The 18,677-nt window shown below is 39.2% G+C and overlaps 1 protein-coding gene across 1 annotated transcript in view; it reads right to left on the reverse strand.

Annotated features, from left to right (window-relative positions):
• Positions 1-18,677, reverse strand: part of LOC106930323 (beta-1,3-galactosyltransferase 1-like) — a 121,630-nt gene that overhangs the window by 7,488 nt on the left and 95,465 nt on the right. The window contains exon 2 of the mRNA XM_088014493.1: positions 18,111-18,206. The gene's annotated coding sequence lies outside the window, so the exon portion shown is untranslated. The remainder of the gene's footprint in view (positions 1-18,110; positions 18,207-18,677) is intronic.

Genomic DNA, 18,677 nt, shown 5'->3' on the forward strand with positions numbered 1-18,677 from the left:
GAGCCACAGGAGAACCGAGTGAAAGAAAATGATGAGAAGTAAAGCAGGCTTTGTACTATATGCTGGTGTTAAGTGCTCGGGTGTGTTGAATTCACCCCCCCTTCACATGGGAAAGGATTTTAGGCCTGAATTGAGCTTTTCTGCACTAGTTATTGCTCCATTACTCCTCACGTTATGATCGCCTGCGTGTGGCAGAAAAGTCAGCTGGTAAAACAGAATACTAAATTCAGTGCAGTAATGAAACATTCATGCACTTCTCAAATGTTAGCCCTTTCGAGTGATTTTTTTTTAACAGTTAAAACTAAAAAGAAAAAAACCTAGCTTGTGTAATCCGGTACTAAATTTATTTAAAGACTCTCACAAGTAATTGGGGAAACGTTTTTTTATGCCTGATTGTAGCAGATGGGGGAAATTTCATTCTCATTTCAGGCTTATTTTAACAGCATACCAGAAACCTCAGAGCTGTGGAACAGCAACTATAAAAAGTCAAGATCATAACAACTTAACATCTGTCCAGTGTCCAGACCTTGTAGTCGGTCGTATATTTGGAATTCACTCATTTTGACCACGAGGAACACACTTAGGACACTTAGTCTACATGCTGCTCCGCATCCTCTCGATGTCCTGGTGCAGAACTAAAAACCTAAAATATTAATAACGATTAAAGCTGCAGCAGAAGGCTGCTCTGAAACTGACCTGATGACAGGAATCCCTTGGAGATGTCCTACTTTTTAGCTTCGCAAGTTAGTAGACACTCTTTTTGTCTCTGCATTAGTTGTTTTTTGCTTTTTTATGCGACTATCACATTTGTAACATTACCAACCTTGAACGTATTTTACTGAGACCTTCAGCAATAAAAAAAAACAAATGTCTTTCTTCCAGTCAATTCCATAAAGGCCTTAAATTCATGTAAATATAAGTTAGCCTGAAATCCGTTAATCACAGGTCTTAAATTTGATCATGTCAGGGTTATTTAATCTTGTATATGTCGATTTTTTTCTTTTCTCACTGGATTTTTTTAAAAAATCAGACAAAAGTTTGAAACATTTTTAAGTTTTATGACTCGAGGTGGTTGAGGCTCGAGTCAACCACCTCAACCTTATTAGCAGCTAACTTGCTGCTAATAAGCCTTTGCTAGCTAGATTTTTGTTTTTACGGCCTATCATGGGCAAGTACGAATTTATTACTGGTTTATTTATCAGCAGTGTTTGTTTTCAGGAGCCACAAACAGACTCTAGAATGTTACCCTATATTTATAGTTTTTTTCAGTCTTAATTGTCATTCAAGGTAGAACTAAAAAAAGTCTTAAAAAGTCTTAAATTTGACCTGTTGAAGACCATGTATCCTTTTTCTTCCACTTCTTGGTTTGTGTTGGTCTGTTAGATAAAATTCCCATGAGACATTTTAACGTTTGCAGTTTAACCAAACAAATTATTAATAAACTAAACAGAAATAAATACTTAAGTAAATTATTGTGTGCTGCTCCCCGAATCAGCTCTTCATGCTCAGAAAATCGTTACATAAGCTGTGGAAAGAAGCTCTGCCTCCAGATCTAAAGACTTAAACACCCTAGAAATCTATTAGAAGTTTACGACACAAACATTATTCCACTGGGAGATCCTAAAACGCTCGTAATGTTTTTCTTCCTTTAAGAACACAAACTTCTCCAACTGTGAGACTTAAGATCTGTGAGAGCATGGAGAGAAAAGATAAAACATACTATATCTCTATGTCACAGGACATCCATGAGACAAGCTGCAGCATAAAAGGAAGTTTAACTGATTTAACTTCTAGGATATGAGTCACTGCTTTAACTTATGTAGTCTGAGTTACATTTTTATTAAAGTTTGTAGCACTTGTCTTATAGGAAGAAAATTCTAGGTTCAGATTTTGTTTTGGGGTTTGCATTAGAGATGCACCGCTTCAATATTAATATCGGTAACACTTTATTTGAAGGGGGGTGAATAAGACTGACATGACACTGTCATAAACATGAATAATCCTTCATGAATATTTATGACTGTTGTCATAAAGCGTCATTCGGTAAATTACGACACTTTTAATACAAAGTTGACATTATTCAAAATGTCTTTGTTATGACAACTTGACATTAACCAGGAAATCATTACTGTTTAAACTTTACCTTTAATAACATAAAGTTACCTCATTTTTAAAGTGCAATCAGTAATATTTTTATAACAAATTTATATCAGTAATGATTTCTTGGTTAATGTCAAGTTGTCATAACAAAGACATTTTGAATAATGTCAACTTTGTATTAAAAGAGTCATAATTTACCGAAAGACGCTTTATGACAACAGTCATAAATATTCATGAAGGCTTATTCATGTTCATGACAGGTGTTATGTCATGTTTATGAAAGTGTCATGACAGTCTTATTCACCCCCTTCAAATAAAGTGTTACCTTAATATCTTATTGGTTCCAACATTGAATTTTTTTTTCTCCAGATTGGGCAATTATGACATTAATGGGCAAATCTATTCAGTCTATTTCTATGTTTTTTGCTGTCGATAACATGCTGTATTTCACATATTTAAAACTCCCATTTGCACTTTATGAACCATTTGAAATGAGATTTGTTCCTGTTTATTTTCTATATGTTTGACCAAGCTAGTAAGCCTATTTGATTCTTTATTTTACATTGGCTGTTCTACTCCTAATTGCAGACTGAACAAATTAAAGTTGTTGATGTTTCACTAAGCCTGTGAAGCCATTGGGGTATTTAAGTGTATGGATTCAGCTGATACTAAACCTCAGATATTGGTGTTGGTATCGGAAGTGTAAAAAGTGGATCGGTGCGTTCCCAGTTTACAAGAATGGCCGTTTACCACAATCAGAATTATTTTTGCACAGTGCTTTATGATCTGATGAGTAATATGAGTCAGACATTCAAATAGATGTGATGCTGCATTTCTCCTGGGGTGAGAGAGGAATCAGCTGCATCATCTTTGCAATCAGTGACCTCCATGGTTCGGTTCAAAAAGCTGGAAGGCCACAGAGAAGTGGGAGTTGTGGTCTCGTTTAATGTTGCGCCCGATAATTGATTGCAGTCATTAGTGGCGCGTGGTGTGACCTTGCTGGCAGGAAGGGGGGAGGGGGTGATTCTGGAGCATGAGTCAGCGAGGGAGCCGGTCAGAGAGGGAAAACAAAGAGGTCGGTGTAATAGACTGCACTGCGCGTCGCGTGTGTTTGAGGCAAAGGGACGGGGGCCGACGCATCTGAAGGTAAATAAATCATACTCCAATGTCGGCGCTGACATCTTACATCCTCGCTGCCTGCTTCCATATTACAGATCTAACGACTGGCGGGGGGAAAAAATAGCGAGCCGCCTCCATCAATTCTGCTTTTTCATGACTGCTGATTTAAGGAATGCTGTCAAAAATGTTCAGTTCTTTACAGTGCTGTATAATGATGTGGTAATAGTATCTGAAAGTGAGGCATGACCTGCGAATATCACTCACTGGCAAAAATATAAGTGAGTGGATAATACATACAGAGGAAAAAACAACTCCAGAGAGTGGAGTGGGTATTGTATTAGAATGACTGTGTACGCTTTATGATTACAGAGCGAGCAGGTCGCCTGAGGGGAGGAACTCAAACATTTTCCCTTCAAAACCAAACAGACTTGAAGGTCTGAAGGCTGCGAGATGTGAGGAATGGACCGCTGTCTTTGTATATTTGGGTTTCCTGCACTGGCCACACTTTTCTAAAACCATAAAATCAACAGTTGGAATTTCATCTACAAAACTATTTTATTTAGATTTTCATATATCAAAGAAATTATGCAAGTTGTGTAGTGAAATTACAAATTTTTATTAGATATCAGCAACTTTTTACAGTGTACTAAATTACTGTTCAAGTTAAATTTTAAATATTAGTTAACATTATTTGAGTTATTTGTGTAAATTTACTGTGAATGAGTTTTGAATTGACTTAAACATGCGCACTATAAAAATCAGTTTTTGGTTCATATTTAAAAGCCATTAAACATTTAAAATGACCAACGAGTTCTAGATAAAGAATTTAGCATTGCACAGTTAGCATGTTCAGCATCCAGCAGAGAAGTAAGGCTAAAACATTTATGGCATGCATTTAAATACAAATATTATAAAAAAAAGAAAAGAAAAAAAAAGTGGAAAACTCATAAATGGTTGGGAAAATTTTATGTCCGAACAAATGACCAGATTTAGCTAGCTTAGCAACAACACTAATGCTGGGAAAATGTATCTTAATCACCCAGATGGACTTGATTGATTTAAAAGTCAGATTAATATCTGACTTTATCTGAGGAATTTGTAACACATAATATTTTGCACCAACAATCTGTCCTGAGATAATGAGTAAAATATTACTAAAATAGTTAGAAAAGTAGAGCGAGAGCTGGTAAGCTTTATTTCTTTAGTATGTTATTAGCATTAGCGTTGCAGCTAAACATTAAAACTGGATACCATTTTTTGAAATCTACTCAAAGTTCTCATGTAGTTTCCCAGCTCAGATGATGCCTTTCATTGGCAACAAGTTGACTTCTTTAGGATTTGTCTAAAACACATTCCCAAATAACAATTAAAATGAAAAATAATTAAAACGGCCAATATTTAACACTCCCAACATTCCTTCTTTATAGTGTTGCGTTAGCTGAATTGTATAAAACGCAGCCAGTGTTTCCGTCTGCCACCCAAACTCCACACCTCATCTCCAGCTGCTGCTGCTCCGCATGTGAATGCTCATCAGACTGTGGAATCGTCACAGAGAGAGAAAACTAAAAGCTGTCTGTGCTTTTGATCCTCTTTCACTCCAATCTTCTGTAAAATCTGCCAGCTTTAAAACTCTGAAAAAAAGGGATAATTAATGAGACAAATGTAAAAGCAGCGGCCAGATTGGTTCGCATCCCACCTAATATGGAAGAGGCGCAATTAAAACGTCAGGGCTGGACGACTTCCAGCGCGCCTGCAACTCTGCTGCGGCTGCTCGCATAATGAAAGGCTGGATGATCGCTGAAGAGCAGCACTAGCAGCTGGATAATCAGTATTAGCGGCCACAGGCTGGACACTCTGGGCCTGCTGCTGCGGAGCCTCTGAATGCAAAGCAGCTTTGGAGTGACAGAGGAAATGGGATATCAATAGCAGCCAACAGATTTGGCTGCGCTCTATCCCCACTCTAGTACCGACTTGAGCCCAAACTGTGCCGGGGCGGAGCGCGCCGCGGCCAAACAAAGTTCTCACAAGACTGACGATTCTAAAAAGGACATCATGATTACTCAAACTTCTGCTAAGGCGGTTTGGTTGCCTCCAAATCATTATAAAGCTCAAAGAAAATGACAAATGGTCTAATTCCTTTTACAAATCAGATTCCAAAAGATGCAGCTGACATTTACATTCACCCCTTAAATGCAGCGTGGTGGTACCTTCCTGAGCAAACTCATTAGTGATGCGATCTCAGGATAAATCCAGTTGTTCGGTGATGTGGAGGCCTCAGGGGTCAGTTAAATAACTTTAGTAAACAAACAGCATCGTGGAGACCAAGGAACGCAGCAGACGTTCCTTGGTCTGCTAAAGAATTCTTCTTTAAATTCTTCTAATTTAAAGAAGAATTACCTTAGAAAATCTAAAATTGGATACCACTGAAAACTGCAGGTGCACCGATTGCAGTCTTAGGGCCGATTATTGATCTATAAAAAGCCTGACTTGCCGATTTTAACAGATACCAATTTTTTAGTCTGAAAAGTTGCCAAGTTGGTAATAATGGGATGACTGTTAACGGCAACCTTTGTGGAGACAGAAAAATCAGTCACGTTTTATTGGCCAGTTACTAAACCTGTCTCAATCAGCAGTTAATCGCATAAGATTAATGATTAATGAGTTCATCGATCGGCTAACGATTAATTGATAAGTGGCCATTTTCTTAAAAACCAGACTTTTCTCCTATATCTCCTATATACCTTAAAACATTTTCCAGTTCCAGGGTCAAAAATAAAGCTTACTGGTCTTTGAGAGAGTGAACCTGCATTTTGATTAAAATATTACTTGAAAATAGATTCAAAACAACATTATCGCTTATCACAATCATTTCAGGGACAATTTATTGGAGTATGTATTAGTTGTTTTGGTCTGTCCCATAAAACCCCAATAAGAACATTGAAATGTTTGACTTTGACAAGACAAAATGCTCCATGTTTAACCAGGAGGTAAGCTGAGGATCAGAAGTGAGGACCTCTGCTCTGAATGGCTGATCCCTCATTATAAATTGGACATCTCAGCTTGATTCATGGAGGTGATGCATTCCACTGTCCGCCCGGGTGACACTGCAGTTCTGCAACAGGTGAACTCAATGTTGCATCAGGCAGAGTGGGGGCAACGCCCCGACATGACACATGAATTATGTTAATCTCACTGAGGCGTACGGCGTGCGACGCCAGCTGGGCACGACGCCGAGGCAAACCCAGACGGCTCAGTTAAAGTAAAAGCATTTAAGGACTGATATGGATCAGCGAGGTGGGAATAAACCTCAAAGATCTGGCGGCAGCAGTCAGGATTAATGGCGGTGATGAAACGTAACAGCTGGCGTCACCGGAGAGCCGGAGCAGCCCGGGGCGAGACGCTGCTCGCCTTTTAAAACTTCTGCATCATCCAGGGCCGACTTCTGATGAGCACTCGTGTTCTGCAGCGGCCTTCAACGCGTTCAGGGGCTCGAACTTTAAAAGCTGCTTAGCCGGCCACTGCCAGCTTTGTTTCTGCAGCGTCAGGGATCTGCAGTGGAACGACGCCACACAATGCTCCAAGAACACATTTTGAGGCCCATTCTAAGCCAACATCACTTGGAGATTCCTTTGCAAAATGCATTAGCTATCTATGAATTTAAGAGCTATCTATTAAACTTCAATGACTTTATCAATGAGAGGCTTTATATTTCTTGTAACAAATTTCATTTTTCTAAACATAATGCTACGAAAGGTATTTTTAGCAGTTGGTTACTATGCAAAACTAGTAATCTAGCAACTATTGCTAAGACATTTCCATTTTCAAATGGAAATGCGACGTTACACTTTGGGAACTTTGTAGCTGGCGGCCATCTTGGTAGGTATCTGTATCTATCTGTCATGACAGTTGCTATGGAGTTGCTATGACAGCAATCAACAAGCCTCAACGGCTTGCACAGTTAGCATGTGCAAGCCGCTAACTGTGAACAAAGCGAGTTGCGCTCGCTTCGTTCACAGTTATATAGCTAATTCATAAACAATATAAGTGCATTACAACTATTACTCTATTAGTTTTTGAGAATTCTACTATCTTTGTGGTTCTTCTGTGCTTTGCCTACCAAGATGGCGGTTCAGTGGACTGATCACTTCTGGTTCAGACTTGTGGGAACTAAGTATGGACAGGCATCTGATAGTGAAAATATGTGAGAAGGTTCATGCTTGTATCATCAATAGAGTGAAAGGTGGTTTCAAAGAAAACACATTTTGAATTTAGCATCCTAAGAAGTGTGAACAAAAGTCTAAATTATGTTTTTGCAGCATTTCATTAATATTACAGTCAGGATGAGCATTCTGTTTACTTGCTATGATGTAAGCTGAAATCCTGTTTTCTATCCCTGCCTAAAGATTCGTTCATCCTAAACTTATTGATTCAGGGTTCAAAGTTCAGAGCTAATCTCGCCTCAGAAAGAGTTCATTTTCAGTCATATCAGGTAATCTGCGGATCACACAGCTTGACACGCGTTTTGTTTTCAGACTCAAAAACAAATCCAAGAAGGCAATCGATACATCAGCCTGCAGTGGAACGCACACACCAACCTCTAAGATGTCCCTTTGGTCAACTTTTGCCTTTTAAACAGATTCTCCATCTCTTATGATGATATCTGAACCTCCTACCTGGATAATCTCACTGGGTTTTTCTCTGCTTCTGTCAGTAAAGCAATAAATTGGTGTTACATACTATTGGGGGAGTATCATATCCTGGAGGAAACCTTTTATTAAAACATTCACAAAGTAATAATAGTAGAGTGACAGGCGGCTCTAAGTGATCAGAAAGGAGAGGCAGAAATATTCACATTGGTTTCTGAGGACAAAACGTGAACCTGAGCAAGGTGAATGGCATGCCAATGATTCATGTTAAAGTGTTTCACTCTGAAAAATGAGGCAACCATCGAATGGAGGAAAAAGGAAAAGAAAAAAAAAGAAAAAAAAAAGTGCCACTTCACCTGATTATGGAACGGAGGAAAAATTTGGATAAGTGATCTTCCATTCTGGGCACAAATTGGCAATTTAGACACTTGGTTGATAAAATTAGATCCCTCCTAAATACACCCTGCTCTCCACTGAAAGAATAATGAATGGCGATTTGAGCTGGGGATTATTTCCCGAAAAAGAACAACGGATGCGGTGCAATCGTCAGCCTACAGTGGTTTTACTCTGGTTTCCTACAAGGGTTTTTTAGGTCAAAATTCCAGACTTTCTGTTCCCTATTTATAATCAGACATGGGATCAGTCTTTCTTTCACTGGTTTAAAGTCCTTTTAACAAGATGCCAGAGGAAATCACACAGTAAATCATCTAGAATACATCTTAACTTTGGAATAATAATATCACTCTTTCCAAGGTTCATATTTAAATGCTTATCATCCACTCTAGAGGAAACTTTACGTAAAATGCTAATATGCTAATCATTAAGTCTGATGAAATGCAGCAATTTTCCTGTGACGGATTCAACCTTCCTGTTTTCTACTGCAGCATATGCATTAAAGTTTCCTCTAGAGTGGATGATAAGCATTTAAATATGAATGTTGCAGTAGAAAACAGGAAGGTTGAATCCGTCACAGAAAAATTGCTGCATTTCATCAGACTTAATGATTAGCATATTAGCATTTTATTAAATGTTCGATTTAGCAGCCATCTTTAAGGCTGAACTGAGAAAACATAGACAAACCCAGAGTGTTTAATGTGCTTTTAAATATTTACAACCTGAAGCTTTTTCTCATGTGTCATCTTACTCTTAGTAACTGGGGTTTAACGGACAGGTCAACATGAAATAGAACAGAAATGTAAAGTGGAAGGACACGTGTACAGGTGGGCGATCAAATTTAAAACATTTTTAATTATTTGAAATATTGATATAAGTTTTTGGAGGTTATAAACTCTCACTAACATCTTCTAACAAAAGCAGCACCAATGAAAGTGTAGCGCAGTTGATTGTCACCTAATGTGTTTGATTTCTTAATTATGGGAGAGCATGGTTGACCTATGACTTCTGGAAACTTTTATTAATATCTTAAAAACGATGGCAGTACAATGTGAGCTGGAAATTTTTGCAGACCAAACAAAATTTTTTGCCGAGCAAATTAATAAATTCACTCAGGTTCTCTCCTCACGTCTCCTGGATTTTTCATCAATTCTGTACCGACTGCAGTAGTTTACAAAGCATCAAAATCATCAGCTCTAAACGTCTCTCCTGTTGGCAAAAGGCAGTCATGTTAACATCAGGGGAGCCAGGAAGTGTGAAAGGCGCTGTCATTTCTGGACCTCTTTTCATACCTAATATTCACACTTATTAATTTAACCCGGTAAACATCTGGAAGGAGGCTGTTGGGGGCGGAAGATTAGCTCCACTGCAAACATTCAAGCAAAGCATGTACAGTGCCGCAATCTGCTCACTGAATGCCACCGCTGCGCTTCACCCTGCCTCTTAAAGGGGGGTTTGAGGGGACTAGGAGTTATCAGTGAACACCATCTCAGTGCTGCCAGACAGATACAGCATGGAACAGGCTGAACACATCCCCATTATACAGCAGGGTGCAGACAACTGCACCTGTCGAGATAACACGCTGCACTCTGGGCTATAACGGAGGAGGACACACACCATGCAGCGCAGGCAGAACATTCACTGAATTTTATCCAACTTGTCCTCACTTGCAGATGTCCCTTTGTATTTAAAAAAAAAAAAAGAATAAAGTGTTTTTATTAATTTATTTTTTTTGTGGTATTGTGTGCACACAGGTAGCCGTGCTCACACCTGCCTGGTGCCGTGATTTGGAGCCGACGGCGCTCCTCTTAGTGGCTCTGTTGAGACTGAAGAGGTGAGTGGATGCTGGATGAAGGGTCCAGTGGTAATTACCCTGTCTACTATCTCGTTCACCACACACACACACACACACACACGCAGACACGCACGCACACACTGCTGATGGCACATAGGACGAGGACATGCAGCTTCAGCACTCCTCACTGTAAATAACAGTCCCCTACTGAGGGGGCAGAGGGAGCAGCACTCATCCTGCAGAGTCTCCAGAGCCGAGGTCTGGCAGGGTCTGAGTACAGTATGCAGGATTCAGGAAACTATTCATATCATCGGTTTATATTTAGATTTCATTTTGGTCTACCTTTGAGTGAGTATTTTGACTTTATCATAATTTCTAGGTATATTTTCTACTTCCAAGCTGGATAAAAGTGAATGCTTAATGGATGTAAACCTGGCATGTGACATGTATCTATGTAATGAAGGAGGAGGTCAAAACCCAACATCAACATGTGCATAAATATTAGGCAGCTTCTTTTCTTTAGAAATGGCCGGACGATGGTCACCCTTCTCCGTTCGCTCACAGCATGTTGGTGGAGAACGTGGTGCTAAATGACCTGCAGACGACCTGATTCTAGACGGTTGGCAGGTAGATAGGTCAGCCAAACTTTATTAACAAACCAGCGCTCTGACAACTATCCCAGCATGCAACGCGCGCTTCTTCTTCTACGGGCGAAAATAAACTCAGCGGCTGCTTACCGTAGTTGCTAGAGCTGTTGTGGCTCAATATTGGTCCATATATAAGGCGCGCTGTCAGCTTTTGAGGAAATTGAATGTTTTTAGGTGCACCTTATAGTGCGGAAAATACGGTAAAATGTTTTAGAGGTATCTATGCTAGCATAAAGCACCTAAAATAAATATCTGGATTGTTTGGGCTCTTCGTTTGATTAAGAAATGAAAACTGGCTGGTGATTTTCCCAAGCTAATAATTAGAAATTAATCCTGACAGAAGTGCTCCATGTTTGTATACAAACCTAAATCCACTGAAATCCCAGGTGGAATCAAATACTGTTTTGTATTTCAGGCATTGATGCAACTTATAATTAACAAGTAAAACAATTAAACTGAGATCTGTAATCAGCTTATGTCGCCTGTTTAGGCTGCATTTTCATGGAGAGCCTCACTGAGTTTGAATCCCGGAAACTATGAGCTGAATTTGAATTAAACAGGTACGTGACACACAATGTATGTTTAAAGTAAACACTGGCAATAAATCCTTCATTATGTCTAAACTTAGATTTAGAATCTAGAGTCTATTATATAGCATATATTTATATTTTATTGCCGTTAGACGTTAATGATCATGACAGGTACTGATCAATGTCTTACTATATAAGGTCTTACTGTTAGTGTTAATATACAATTTACATCATAAATATATCTAGTGTTTCAGTGCAGATTAAATGAGTGTTTCCTCATTTAATCTGCATTTCTTTTAGTTTATATAAAAGTTGATCAAAATATAAAATCAATTCACTGATGTTTATAACCCAAGTACTTATTGTTTTATTAGGAATCATTTCTCGTTTTATCCGCCTGTTGTTTAATTGTATGTTCATCATTTTCAGGAGTATAAATTTAACATTATCACTGCTCTTTATTTGTAAATTTTCTATCCACTCTTAATATAAACCCTATATAAATCCTTTCAGAATCAGAGCGTAATGTTGCAGCTTAGTGAATGCTTCCAACACTGAAATGAAATTCTTTGTAGTGTCTATTGCCCTATAAAGACATTCCCAAAGTCAAAATAAACCGATCCCACTTCATTATTGCACGGATCCAGCACAGAATTGAGCTGGTGGACTGAACGAGTGGCGTGATAACCTGCGGTTCGGCTGACCACAGCTGCCTAGGGCTCTCTGATGAGGCCGTTATCTCCAGGCAGCATGAGGTCCGGTCAGAGGCCACGCCGCCCAGCGCGCCCCCGGTAAATAAATGATTTCACCCGTCAGAGCTGCTCAGCTTCAGCTGCACTAAACAGTTTGAGTCGGCGTATGAGTGAGGATGATGAATAGCAGAGGTTGGGAAAAAGTGTGGCCACTTCGCCTTTGATCTCAGTTTAAAACAAAAACATGAACCCAAAAACATCAGGTCTGTCCATCTGTTCTGTAGTGGACTCATCAGCATTAGTAGCTTTAGATGCATCTATGGGTATAGAGTAGAGCTGTAGGTTTATTTTACTGCACTATTAGAGTGCAGATGTTGCAATCTGGTACAGTGACCACCACTGTTATGTAGATGACGACAAGCATGTTTTTTATTGCACTGTGTTAAATATAATGAAAAGTCTTAGGTTTTATTTCACTGTCTCTAGTGGACTGCTCTAGCAAACCCTGAAAATTAAATAGAGCCCAAAAACAAACTCACTCCAAAACTGACACAGATACCAAATGAATTGACATCTTATTGTGACGTGGGTTTTATTATACAGACACTCCAGCTTTTTCAGTTAAAACTACTTCATATTTTCCAGGAGGGCTACAAACAAGGTTCAGGAATGTCTTTGAGAGAATGTTTGAGCATTCCTCTTGTATTTGTGAAGTGAAACATTGATGTTGATGAGTCTGTTGTAATTAAAACCAAGTGATGCGTCAGGTTGAGGTCTGGTTCTTCAACACAAAACTTGCTCACCCAGGTTCTTTTAGCCATTGCTTTGTGTGCAGTCATGTTGAGAGGTGTCATCTATATAGAAACTAAAACTTTATAAACAAAAAATAGCTTGAAATGTGTTGCAGAATTAAGGGACCCTTTAACTGGAAGAAATGACCGAAGCCCAACAAAAAACCTCACCAAACCTGCCACCAAACGTAACACCTGTCTCAACACAATCAGTCATGATTCTTCTCTTAGCCACTGGGAAACCAAACCTCGTCCACTGGAGTTCAGAAACTAGAGTCCAGGCATAATTTACCCTTCTACATACAACTCCTGTTGATGTAAGGCAGGGGTGTCAAACTCAATTTCACCGAGGGCCACTTCAGCATACTGGCCACCCTCAAAGGGCCACATTGACGGTACAAATCAGGAGTGCCCAGCTGCAGTCCTTCAGACTGCAACTTTTAGATGCATCCCTGCTAAAACACACCCCAGGCAAAAGGTTGACTTCCCTCATTAGCAGCAACTCAGTTCTGTAGAGCCTTATAATGAGTAAATGATCCAGGTGTGTTAGAGAAGGAACACATCTAAAGTTGCAGATGGTAGCTCTGGAAAACTAGACTTGGGCACCCCTAGCATAAAATGTATGAAAATACAATGTTAAAAATAAATTGAACACCTCATATTGTTTGTTAAACAACTCTTTGGAGCTTCTGGTTAGGAAGCGCATTCAAAACCTTTGTTTGAAATGGCGCGTTAAATTCAAGTCTCCATTACAGACCAGAGAAAACTAAAGAGAATGCAACTTTGTGTTAATCCATTTGAGGAGCCGGCAGTTTATCTTGAGGAAATAAATGACGATGCAAAAGTTAATTAGATTGTAACATGCGCAGTCTGCTGCTCAACCACAGCGGAGGCAGTTGCGTTACGCCACTGCGAAGAATTAAAAACCGCTGGGAGTAACTCATCCAGCGGATTTAACAAATGGAGCCTTCTGGGTTCACGTTACCCAGGAGAGTGGCTCTGGAGGAGCTGCAGACGTGACATCTGTCCGTTTCGGAGAAGCGAAAAAAAAAAAAAAAAATCCTTAAAGCGCACACCGGACCCCGCAGGGTAAAACACTCAGAGTTCAGTTGATCTGTTTGGATCAGACAGATCCAACTGACTGATTAATTAGCGCAGATTTTTCTGCAGATTTGAACTGGGAGGAAGGTTCAGACCCCAGCGGGTGAAGTGATGCTAATTTAAGTGAAGTCGCTTAATTTAATTTATTAAAAGTTATTGGGGCTTCAGTCAGTGGTTTTTTTGTCACTACGGAGAAAAATGTAGATGCATTTATCTGCTTAATTTGTGATGGGATCAGGATTCACGGTGAATATTCACTAAACCGTATAAAAAGCGGCTAAATAGCCGATGTTAATATGATTATAATTTCACGGATAAAAATAGTACAGGGCCATTTTTTAAAATTTTTTTTTTTTATGTTGTCGGTCAAGATAACGGATAACAAAAAAAGTCTAGCGCGACCTGCCGCCCTGACACCAACTCACACACATCTTCATTCACAGTCTTACTTGTAGATCGATTTTTCTTTTCTTGGACGTTTTGATGTTAGCTTGTCGATGTCTCATTTTTATTCGCTGGTAAAATCAATAAGCAGCTTAAGGTGACTCTGCTGCTCTCTAGTGGCGAGAAGCCGTAATGTTGGCTGGTAACAATCGGAATGCATTATGGGAGATGTAGTTTGTCGTCAATTCGTGCTCAAAACCTATTTTAAGTCAATCATGGACCTATAAAACGCTGGGGGGGCCACATAAAATGACATGGCGGGCCACATGTGGCCCGCGGGCCTTGAGTTTGACACATGTGATGTAAGGCTTGAATGCAGATGGTTGGACATAAAAACCAAAACCTTGACTGTTCTCAAGTTGAACCAAGTCACTTAAAGTTTGGAAGTCTACAGTTATTAACTCTGTCAATAGTTGGCACGGGATGGTTGTCAAAGTCCAATCAGAATGGGTGCATTTATACATTTGTCTGCCTTACAGGGTGCATTAAACATTATTTAACATTGTTAATAAAATGGATTATATCCTGGAAATATAATCAGAACAAAAAGTGCTTGAAGATGCAAAACATTGTGAGGATTTAGAGTTAGGTTAACTGGTGTGTATGCACGAATGTATGATTGTACATCAAGCTGCCTGTCTAGATCATTGACTGGCTCTTTAATGAGACCTTTTCAAACATTCCAGCCTCCAGGCCAGACTTTGACAGAGCCTGTTGTTACAAATAAGAAATGGGGTAGGTGAAGGGAGCAGGCAAGGGCAAAAGAAATCTAGAGAGAACGACAGAGTGGGAGGATCAAAAATGTCGCAATGAAAAAATGGGGAGTGGTTGAAGGGACAGAGTAATGAGATGGCTCTAAACCCCTGGACTGTGATTTTTACTGTCCAAAGGCCCAAATGACCATAATATATCTGCAGTGGCATAATGGCTTTGCCATTAATCAATACAAGTGACTGATTTTTCTGCCAAGTGCTGAGGCATCAAGTTTTTGACCTTGTAAATAAAAACACCCATTAGGTGACTCAACACCCCTTTAAAGTATTTCTCTAATTAGGATTAAGGAGACATGAACTGTGGGAAGGTGAATCAAATCGGTTTACAGGCAGTCTGCTCCTCTTTAACACTGGGCTTCCCAGATGACTTACTGACTGAACCTCTGACTGGCTTTACTGTCCCACAACGGTCTGACCATCGACCAGAGATCTGCGAGGCTTAACTCTTCTTTACTGCATGCAGTGAGAGAGCAGCAGAGAAAGGAGAAAAGAGAACCAGCTGGATCCTTTAATACGGTATCTGCAAATGGTGAATAAAAAAGAAAGACTCTGTATTTGTGACGCCTTCTGGGGGAACGCATTAGACTCAAAATTTCACCAGTTAACTTAAATCTGCTTCACTAAAACACTTTTAGATGCTTTACATCTTGCCTCATCTCTTTATATCTCTCTTCCAAGGAGAAGAGGTTCTTTTAAAGCCGTCAAAGCGATAGGCCTCCAGGCTTCTTGAAGTTCTTTGGTGTCTTGCAGCTTTCATTGATTTTCAGCTGAGTTGGGACTGACTTAATAGGCTCAGACGTGTGTCAAACACTCTGAGATCAGGTCAGATAAGACAAAGTCACAGATGTAAAAGGCTCAAAAAGGAAATTCAAACATGCCCATATGTAGCAACACTCTGCAGCTCCTCATAGCTACTACTACCTAGTAATAGGGTTCTATACAAGAAGGGAAACATGCTTTTCAGTAAGTTCTATGTCAAACCCACCTGTGGGAAAAGTCCAGAAAACATCTAAAGAAAGGCATCCTGATTTGACTCCTGAACTAACTCAGGAAATAGACATGGGGTCTGATTGACAGACCCCATGTCTATGACCAAAGCCTCTAGCATACTTTATTTGAAGCCAAACGGTCAAAGTATGGTCAAGTGGTTATAGGACGATCGTGTTCTCACAGACCTTTCATAAATCCAATAGCGAATGCTGTGAAATTTCTCATAGGATTTCTGGGACCTAGGTTTTCAGGCAGACTCTATCAGGGCCTTGATGAGCTTTTACACCCGTCCAAACAAAGCTGTCTGTGTGAAGGAACAAACTTGTCCATTTAAAACAAAAACAAATAGCTCTAGTGTGGAATAACCTTTAATTTGATAGTCAAGACATTATGAAAAGCTCTTTTAAAATGTTATAAGCAATTAAGATAGTTCCATAAAGAACCTCTATATTGATGAAGCAACTTCAATCTCAAAGACACCAACAGACACACACGCTGCGGCCATCAGTTATTTGAAACAAATGCAAACGTTAAGATGTAATGCCTGTTCTAACATGATGTAGACTGTCAGGACTGACAGGTGCACAGAGGTGTCCAACATGAAGTCAAAAAAATAAATTGATGTGACTTCATGCCAGACAACTGATCTTTTTTTTTCCAGATGAAAACATCTACAGGAAGTAAACTTTTTCCTGATGTCTCACAACTTTAATAAAGCCAACTCAATCTTTCTCTGCATCTAACCACAGAATTTGATTAAAAACACATTCACTGACATTATCACCACAACGTAACTTCATCACTCAGTTATGCCGTATTTAGTAGAGCGATGGTGAAACTGTCATCCGTTTAGTAGATAGCGGTGTTCACCCAGCGGATGATGCAGCATGTATGAGAAAAATGTGCTGCGCTACGTTATCGGTGACAGGAAGTGATCCGGCACTGATCTCATCATTTATGACAGCTGTACTGCGGGGGATCTGAGTGATTAGCAAATGCCTCAGCCAGATCGATTTGGTGCGGCCAACACCATCTTCTGTGTCAGTAGGGTTAGGAAATAAACACAAAGACAAAAATCTGACATTATGTCAATCAAACATAATGTCGTTAACCCACAATGTCCACAGTGAAACATGGTAGCAGCAGCATGTTGAGGGGGTGTATTTTTGTAGTTTATTACAAAAACTGTATTCAGAAACTAAAAATCCAGCGCCACATTTTTACTTTTTACTTGATGGAAAAAAAAAAAAAACACTGGTAAAGAAGAAACTTAGGTTGTAAATTTTAACCAGTTTCATTTTGTCCTTTTGTTCCTTCAACACCTTGCTCCTATTTTCCAATCTGTCCTTGACTGATAGCAGAGAACTAGCATAAGAAAGCAGGAACATTCAGCTGCAGGTTAATGCAATTTGGGCTCAGTCAAAAAGATTCAAAGAAGAAAAAAACGTCTCTTTCAATTCTGATGACCACAGCTCCAAAATTAAAATCAAATGAAGCTTCTTCTTCCAACTTTAAAATTATCTTTTTAAATCACAAAGAGTGCCAAACAAAGCCACCTCTGTGGTTACCATGACAACAAATTGGCTACACATACAGTCAGCAGGCAGAAATGAAAGAGCCTTAATAAAGCTGTAATAAGTTGTGTCTTGACTCTTTGAAATGCATATTAGCATGCTTCCAAGAATATATAAGACATGAAGTAAAAACAACTGTTTTATAAGTCGATGCAGCATAAACCAGCCACCTTTATGTTCACCACCCTGTAAACTCAATCATTTTCAGAAATACATTTTAACATCCTATTCCTTTCCTTCCAAAACAAAAAAAAAAAGAATCCACAAAATCAATTTTTCTGGCCCTAAAATATGTAAAATCCATGAAGAAATCTTCAAATATGTCTTTATAAATGCCACTAATAGCTATGCTTTTATTTGAGGAACTTTCGCTAAACACAGTTAAATCAAACAATTTGCTTTAAACACTTCAGAGAGCAAAGTTTAGGAACAAAATTGATAAATTTCTAGGAGAAACTTTCCATTTCCCCCTCATCTTAAATGCATCTGTGAGAAAGAAAAGAGCCATGACTCGCCATTAGAGCTGAGAGCAGAAGTGAGGCCGAGCGTCCGTATCGGCTTCTGCGTGAAACATCTGAGGATATTTTAGTCCAGTTTGCAGGAAAGATCATCTGTGGAGAAAAGAGGGAGCATTAGGTGATAGTTGAACTTCTACTTTCTTTTCTTACACAGTCATACATGTCAATATAACTACATTAGTAGTGAAAATACCCTTAAATAGATGGGTGTTTTCCCTACTGACATTAAGCCTTAATGACATCAAGATTTTCTAAAAGTTGCTCAAAGTGCTTTGAAACGGTCTCTAGAAACGTTAGTTTAAGAGCTTTTCTGCAAGAACAGAAAAATTAAGATTCATTTGGGAGGGAAGCAACAGAGGAGTGAAGATGAGTTCACTGACAGATGGAAATAAACGACTTCAGAAAAGTTGATCTGGGAGCTGGGAAGCTGTCTATGGACTATGAACAATAATCAGTTTTAATCTGAACGAATCAGACAGAAATATTGACAGACTTGAGTCTTGGGCCAGTTGCTCAAAAAACGGTTTTCAACTTAAACTGAGGACCTGAATTAAACTCGACTCT

The sequence above is a fragment of the Poecilia mexicana genome, unplaced genomic scaffold (genome assembly GCF_051168715.1).
Source record: "Poecilia mexicana isolate PSO_F unplaced genomic scaffold, ASM5116871v1 scaffold_2, whole genome shotgun sequence".
Lineage (NCBI taxonomy): Eukaryota > Metazoa > Chordata > Actinopteri > Cyprinodontiformes > Poeciliidae > Poecilia > Poecilia mexicana.